This window comes from Protomyctophum bolini (assembly GCF_963924005.1).
Source record: "Protomyctophum bolini genome assembly, chromosome: 10".
In the NCBI taxonomy this organism is placed as follows: domain Eukaryota; kingdom Metazoa; phylum Chordata; class Actinopteri; order Myctophiformes; family Myctophidae; genus Protomyctophum; species Protomyctophum bolini.
The window spans coordinates 204587-213080 of NC_137871.1; the positions used below are offsets into that span (position 1 = coordinate 204587).

The 8494-nt window shown below is 39.6% G+C and overlaps 1 long non-coding RNA gene across 1 annotated transcript; it reads left to right on the forward strand.

Moving 5' to 3' along the window:
• The first annotated feature begins 6322 nt into the window (after nucleotides 1-6322).
• LOC308322600 lies at nucleotides 6323-7963 on the forward strand. Its single transcript, XR_013964734.1, has 3 exons — nucleotides 6323-6397; nucleotides 7286-7346; nucleotides 7600-7963. It is a non-coding gene; the product is annotated as an uncharacterized lncRNA (long non-coding RNA).
• The last annotated feature ends 531 nt before the right edge of the window (nucleotides 7964-8494 follow it).

An 8494-nucleotide genomic window follows, 5' to 3' on the forward strand; every position in this document is an offset into this window, starting at 1 on the left:
ATGAACATCTCTTTGGTTTTAGAGATGTTTAGGATTAAGTTGTAACTCTCACACCATCTCACCAGCTCCTCTACTGCTCTGCGGTAGTCGGTTTCAACCTCGTTGGTAATAAGACCTACTAAGTTTGGACAGTTTTGGACAGTTTGGACTAATGGAGGAGTGAGGAAGCAGGAATCACTCTGTACACGAGGAGGCTGCTATCAGGGATATCTCACAGGCCGACTGAACTCCACAATGGATGAATTCGGACATACTGACTGCAATGAAAGCCAGAGACAAAAAGGAGGAGGGACTGCATCGCTCTATTGTCACTTACCTTTTAGTAGGTCCCTTCTGTCTCTTCTTTTTGGGCTCCTCCACCATCTCTTCCTGCTCCTTTAGCATCTCTCTGCCCTCCTGTTGTCCATCCTCATCCACCTCGGCACCACCCTCTGCACCACCCTCTGAGGACGGACAAGGCCTAGAGGAAGAGGATATATCCTCTTCCTCCAGGTCTTGTCCATCCTCACCCCCCACATCTTCTTCCACCTCGGCACCACCCTCTGCACCACCCTCTGAGGACGGACAAGGCCTAGAGGAAGAGGATATATCCTCTTCCTCCAGGTCTTGTCCATCCTCACCCCCCACATCTTCTTCCACCTCTGCACCACCCTCTACATCCACCGTCTGCAAGACGATATACTCTTCCTCCAGGCCTTCGACTCCATCCTCACCCCCCACCTCCTCTGCAAACTGTTCCCCCATCTCCCTCTCCTCTCCTTCTCCCATGTTCTGGGTGTCTTTCCCCTCTGAAAAATTGCATGCTTTGAAAGAACAAAAACAAAAAAGGTATAGTTAAGACATTTAAATTGGCTCCATCTGGACATAATACAGGACCATTGTCATGGATATAGATATTGTGCTCCAACTCACCTTGCAGTAAGCCGTCAAACAGGCCAAGGAGCCTACCAAGCAAAACTTCTCCCTCTGCAGGGAGTTCAAAAGGGAAAAGCACGTCGGCCTTCCAGCCACCAGCCTTTCCCCTCCTAGGCGTCCCCCACAGGAGGATGGGGACATAGCCCAGGGACTTCATTTTTCTCCACCTAAAGCAATGAAAAGCATAAAAGCAAACTTAAGAGACATTGTAAATGGCAGGGTTACAAAGCCCAATGAACATCTATTTCATCTGGTGCCGTTCACTGAAAAAAGCTGATCAACATGCCCTGTATGCATTAGCCTAGGCATGGCCAGACTAATATCACAATAAAACTTTATTTGTATAGCACATTTCATGACATGTAGCTCAAAGTGCTTTACAGAGAAGCAGAGACATGTTTGAGACATCTAGCCAGGAAGTCATAGAGGTAGTAAGGTGCCTGGCCAATGAGAGCTTTATATAAACAACTGTAAAATGTTTTAAATGGCGAGTTTGTACTTCTGCCCTCTGGGAGAAGATACAAAGAACCAAAGTGGAAATACATCAGATTTAAAAAATCATTTGTATCAGCATCAACTAAGATGCTGAACGAGGCTCTGAAACAGCGGTAACCACGTGAGGCTAGATTATTCACATAATGTGTGCAATTGTATAATGTTGTGTCTTCCTCTGTAATGTATTTTTGTTGTCTTTGATGTTTTATGTGTGGCTATAGCTGGGGTGAAAGCCCAAGACAAATTTCCCTTGTGGACAATAAAGTTTACCTTGACCTTGACCTTAAACTAATTTTGAAAACTATCCGAAAAACAACCAGGAGCCAATATAGTCAACTAAAACAAGAGTAATTTGTTCTCTCATCTTACAGGTAGTTTTAGTCTCTGGCTCCCACATTTTGAACTAGTTGTAATCTGTCAGTTGAAAAAAGTGCATTGCAGTAACCAAGCCAAGAGAAAACAAAGGCGTGGATCAGAGGTTTTGCATCATCCAACGATAGACAGGCCAGAATTTGCACAATAATTAAAATAAAAAGCATACTTGGTGACACAATTTGAAATTCAATTCATGAATCAATAATAACCACCAAGTTATTTACTGTAGTGAAAGTAAGGTTACAGTGTACTTGATTCTCTCTGCTCACTAGAACCAATAATGAGAACTCCTGTCTTGCCCTCTATTCGCTTTAGCTATAAAGTTCTCTCATCAAGCACTTGCAACATTGTTTTCACACTCAACAGTAAGCAAACCAACATACAGTATAAGTGCACATGTATAAAGTTACAATTTAATGACTTTTAATACCAAATTGGACAATTAGTGAAAATAGCCGATCTACAAGCTCATGCCTCACTCATGCCTCGCAGTGCGAGGTGCTACCAAACGATCCGTTTTGATCTTTACAACCCATCCAAACAGTCTCTGGTACCATTATGGGTGCGTTCACATATGTTTGTGCACATGAAGCTGCAGCCTAATTTATGCTCTGGCCCGCGAAGATGTCACGCGCGCAGAGAACAGCCCAGATTAGCAGACCTCTAAGGTCACAACAGTTGTACTGTATATCAGAGGTTCCCTGTTGCGCAATTAAGTATAAATGTCTCCTATAGGGTGCACCTCACTGCCAACACACAAGAGGAGGTTGAATGAACTGAAACCAGCGGCCCCCAAAACCACACGTTTGGCAATTGATTACATGAAACACTCACCCATGAGACCAGTCTCAATGTTTGTAAACAGATAATTGGTCTATTGCACAGTGAGCTATATCTGAACCCTAGACTGTACAGATTATACATGGTTTAATTTCTCAGAAATTATTTTGAATGGAACAAGCATTCTGATGATGAATAACAACACAAGTCAATGCACCCAAGTCTGTAAATAATACAAAAACGTCCATAGTAACTACAAAATAAATACAACAGTACAAAAATACTAGAATAAAATACAAAAATAGAAAGACACAAATATGTATTACCATCACCACAGTCCGGTCAACAATTTTGGAACCATTTCCTGTCTTTGTATTTTTGCCCATTGGCTGGAAATGGCTCTAAATTTCTTTAGGCTTTGATTGTGCCTCTCTTTACGGGCCTAAAGAACCCCACACTGTGTGTGTGTGTGAGAGAGAGAGAGAGAGGGAGAGAGAGAATAATTAAGATACAACTGGGTTCTCTTAGCCGTTATCCTGTTTAATAGGGAAAAAAGTATGCTGTTGAGTTAATACACCACCAGGAAAATGTCAATGTCCATTATCACACAATGCCATAAGCTGTCATTATTGCAATGCTAGTGTTGCCATCTTCTTGAATTCCTAAACACCTGCTTGACTGACCAGAGTTTAACAGACTCAATATCCACTTTTAGCTATAATAGGATGTGATTTATAAAAACGTAGTCAAATTCTATTTCAACAGGTCAATCCATCAGTTCAGAAATGTTTCGAAAATACATACACACTGCCTAGTGTAACAAAACTGAACTCTCATCACTGTGTTGCTTATTTAATGTCAATCAAGTTCATTTGAACTTAATGACTATGTTAATCATGGCAGTATGCTAAAGGCCTACTGTACTGTATATATTGCCTACCTTTTTGCACGTCTGGAGCCCACATGGCATTGTGGCCTTGCAGCGGTGGCATGTCCGGCTGTTGGATGGCATTTCTACATTTTTTTTTAGGGGAAAGGTGGGAAACAATTATTTAAAGCGGTACTATGTAGCCTTTTTAATGAATAAAATGTAAATGTCTCCAATCTGTATATTAAAGTATGTGTTAATATAACCTACTGTGCACTAAAATCAGATGTTTGAAAAAAAAATTTTTTTTAATGTAGTCTGTGGATGAGAGAGAGAGAGAGATAATTAACATACACAACTACACCATATTATACTGTATTCCTAAATACTCTTCAAGTTAGTATTGTCATCTTTATTATTATTTATTTATACAAAAATACAGTAATACACCACATACATAGAAATAATAATCTAGATTCATACCATATAGGTAAACCAAGAACCTAACCTTAGGTATCTGCCTATCAGACTCTATCTAACCTAATGGTGCGTTCACACATGGAGCAGCTACATGCATCGCTCCGTCTTTGCAACGTCGTGTGGCTGGCTTCTATTGACAATGAATAGTACTACTAGATTGCATCTTTTACATATGCCCGTGTGACCCTCGTTTACTTGCCCCAATCTCGACCACTCGCACACGGACCGGTCACTCCAGCATGGTGGTAGTGTTACAGTGAAATTGGTGACCTGCTGAAATATGTGACTTGACTACGTCCCAACGAAAATCATTCCCGGTTTGTTCATTATGTTTTAGAGTTCAATCTAGTGGTATTTAGGCAATGTATTTAAAGACCTCCAATTAAGTTACGTTAAGTCCACAAGATGGTCACATATTTTGGCAGGTCAATAACTTTACCATAACACAACATAGCCATGGTGGTCTACCTCACTACCTGCCCGCCTATAAGTAGAATAGTAGATCCAACACAAAGTTTCTGTCACAGTAAATCACTTCATCACCTCACGACGAGCCAAATAGCCAGGCTAGTCTACACTAATTCATTAATTCAACACATAGCAAAGAAAGGTATTAATCCCTCTTACCTGAAATGTTCCAGTTCCACTGCACTAAATGACGAGCTGTTAGCTGTAGCTGCTTTGCGCTGTTTTAGTACACCTAGCAACGTCACTTCCGTAAGCCAACGTAAACCCTATTAATATAATAATAATAATAATTATTATTATTATTAATACTACTACTACTAATAATAATAATAATAATTAAACACGATTGTCATGACATTTCGGTAGGCACAAAATAAATAAAAATATAGCCTACATAAACAAATCATATAAATGCATGCACTGAAGGAAGATAAAAACGCATTATAATGTTATAATTTATGAATACACACATGGGTACTTTATTTTTGTAATCTGAACATTTGTGTAGACGTTCTCACAAAAGTACACAGTCAAATTATGTTTTGTATTTATTTATTGTATTTTATTAGCACCGTGGCGTCACTGACGTAGAAGTGGATGGGGGGAGATTTAGTATGCTATCCACGCAATGTACAACGTATGGAAGTGGATGGGGGGGGAAATCAGTATCGTATCCACGGTTTCACGGGAGGAATAGTACACTATACACGGAGTGGCATATGTGCCAATCCGTGTTATATCAACCTCTTTGGGTGCGGCCGGGTTGCCAGTATATATAGGCAAGGTAGAAACGTGTGTAACCAATATACAAAAGTCTTTATTAAATGAATGGTCAGTAACAAGTTATAAAACAATTAGATATGTCATGCAGCAAGAAGACGGTTCACAATAAATAAAGGTTCCCAAGGTTTAAAATGCTATAAAGCGCTATAAAATGCAGGTGTATATATTATATATAGATAATACGTAAACATATATATATATATCAATATCGCAACCCTACAAGCCAGTACCGAGGGAATGAGGGGAGCTGGCAGGCTCACCTATCCAGGGTGGTGGTCAGAGGCGCAACACTGACCGAACGCTAGAGGGGGAAAAATCGGTCCCCCCCGTCCCCCCCATCCCCCTAGGGGAGGGGGGGATGGGGGGGTCAAACCACCAAAAAAACGTGTGGTGTGGTTATGGTTAGGACTACAGAGGGGTTATTCCAGTGCCTCTCCACACTACCCAAAACCCCCCGAAATGCACATACAAAACTGCATTTTGGTATAGTCATTAATTACGTGCAACCTGTCTGTGCTTGGTTTTGGTGGTCCACTGGTCCCGTCCCGGCTCTCCCATGTGTGACAAAACTTTATTTTGTTTAACCAATGACCATCAGATTGACTGTCTGCAGCCCCTTCTCCTAAACAGCCATGTAAACACAATGACGTACACTGTCAGCATCAATACCAGCATACATCATTTCTGCAATTTCGTTCATTTTGCGAGTGCAGTGTCCAAGTTTGCCCTTGTTGTCGTCTTCTTCACCACTGCATACTTTGATGTCCTTGTCCTCGTCGTACACCTTGCTTGGTATATGTTGTTCACTCGATTCAAATTTAGAGGCTTGCTCAAATAATTTCACACTGATCTCCCTGTCAGTGTTATGCAGAACTTTTTTATCAATTTTTTGCATCGCACGCTCTGCCTCAGCTTCGTCTTTGAACTCCACAATGCCGTAGAGCTGATGAATTCCCTTTGAGTTTAACATGACATCCCAATTGATGACTTTGTAATGCTGGAATTCATCTGACAGTCTCTGTTGGTCCACTATTTTGCTCAGGTTTCCGATTAACAGCTTGTTCGACATGTTTACGTCTCTTGGGAAACCATATTCTCCCTTTGCACAATGTAGTAGACGGGACTTCCTGGTTCTGTATCCCCCGTCTCTTCACTTCCGGCCCATCCACAGTGCATTGATTTCGCTGCATTTCTACGGACAATATTATTATTTTCTCGTCACTGGTAAATTCTGTAAGTACGTTTAAAAATTACTTTTATTTGTATGGTTCATTAATATACCTTTCGTTTTTATCGGAATTGTTTTATCGTGTTTATTTCCAAAGAGAAATGATGTGGATTGCTACTAGGCGGTACTAGGCGAATTGGCTGTGCACACTGCTACTGTAGATTCTAAGGTAAACCTTTTATTATGCTACAATCTGTTTAATAAGCTAACGTTTGTTAAGTGTTTTTATCAGTGGTGTCTTTTAAGCTTTTGGGGCTTTATTTAATGTATAAATAAATATACATCAAAATAAACGTTTACTGTTAGAGCAAGGACCCGTTTGGGGAAGCACCCTATGATGGTTTAATTTGTTTGTGCATACTGCATATACAGCATATCATCATGAGACATCATCACGTTTGTTAGACCTAGACTCGTTTGATAATGACAAAGAACACGTTAGCAACATTAGCATCATCATCATGACATTTAGCATCACAGATTAGCTCCGTCTGAAGCCAATCTCTCATATAGCCATTAATAAACGGTTTGCATAATTACAGTACATTCAAGCACAACTCAATACAACAACTGTTAACTGTGAATTCAATCAATTCATCATAATGATAAATGATGTTTGTGTTTGTGATGTTTTATAATGTTATGCCAAATATGTTCAGTATGTCTGCTTTTTCCACCACTGCCTGCATCTGATCACAGATAAATGTATTTATCTGTACAAACACTCTGTACTTTATTATTATTTTTTCATATTATAAGGCCTACATACTCTTATTATTGCATGACAAAAGGTGAAATTGGGCTATCTACATGCTCACAAGTCACAATGCAATGTGGTCTTGTAGATCTTTTTTTTATTATTCAAATATTAATAACCCTGTTTCTGTGTGTAGGGACCCACAACCAGGTAGCCTTCATGATCATCTGACAAATACAGGAGGACAGTGTTGGCAGGTATGTTTTTTTTATTCATTTGTATTATTGTATCATACCACATCTGTCTGATCGGTGCAGTTATCCACTGGTCTCGCTCTCCTCTCCCAAACACACATCTTAATTAATTCCTGCCGTGCTTCTATGTACTCATATGTGTATTGGTCAAGACACTGTACCTAAAGAATGCAGCATTTTTGTGTCTGTGTTTCTCACAAAAGACTGATTCTTTATAAAATCTAATTGTCTATATGCGCCTCGTTTTTTGCTCCAGGATGAAGAAAGGCACTGTAAAGTATATGAAGAGGGCGTGTGGTTCTGCAGAGTTTTGCTCAGTCCCTCTTTGCTCTACATCAGCTTCAGTCTGTTCGCTCAGTTTCCATGCCATCCCAGCTAATGCTGAACTGAGGGCAAGGTGGCTTGTCAACATCAAAAGGGATGACTTCAAAGGAGCCACTGCCATTCCTAGAAAAATAATAGATTTTCAAAATATTGCATTCATGTGTGAAAGGTTTGATTTACAAGTATGTATCCAACTTCCAGCATACAAATGGAACCAAATTGATCAGTACAGGTCCATCCTATAATTTTACATCTTGACTTAGATCTTCATACACTTGTATAGCAGGAGTATGCATGCAGACAGATAAACAAACAGAACACAGAAAGCTTCCATATATGATACAATAATAATGAATAAAAAACATACCTGCCAACACTGTCCTCCTGTATTTGTCAGATGATCATGAAGGCTACCTGGTTGTGGGTCCCTACACACAGAAACAGGGTTATTAATATTTGAATAATAAAAAAAAGATCTACAAGACCACATTGCATTGTGACTTGTGAGCATGTAGATAGCCCAATTTCACCTTTTGTCATGCAATAATAAGAGTATGTAGGCCTTATAATATGAAAAAATAATAATAAAGTACAGAGTGTTTGTACAGATAAATACATTTATCTGTGATCAGATGCAGGCAGTGGTGGAAAAAGCAGACATACTGAACATATTTGGCATAACATTATAAAACATCACAAACACAAACATCATTTATCATTATGATGAATTGATTGAATTCACAGTTAACAGTTGTTGTATTGAGTTGTGCTTGAATGTACTGTAATTATGCAAACCGTTTATTAATGGCTATATGAGAGATTGGCTT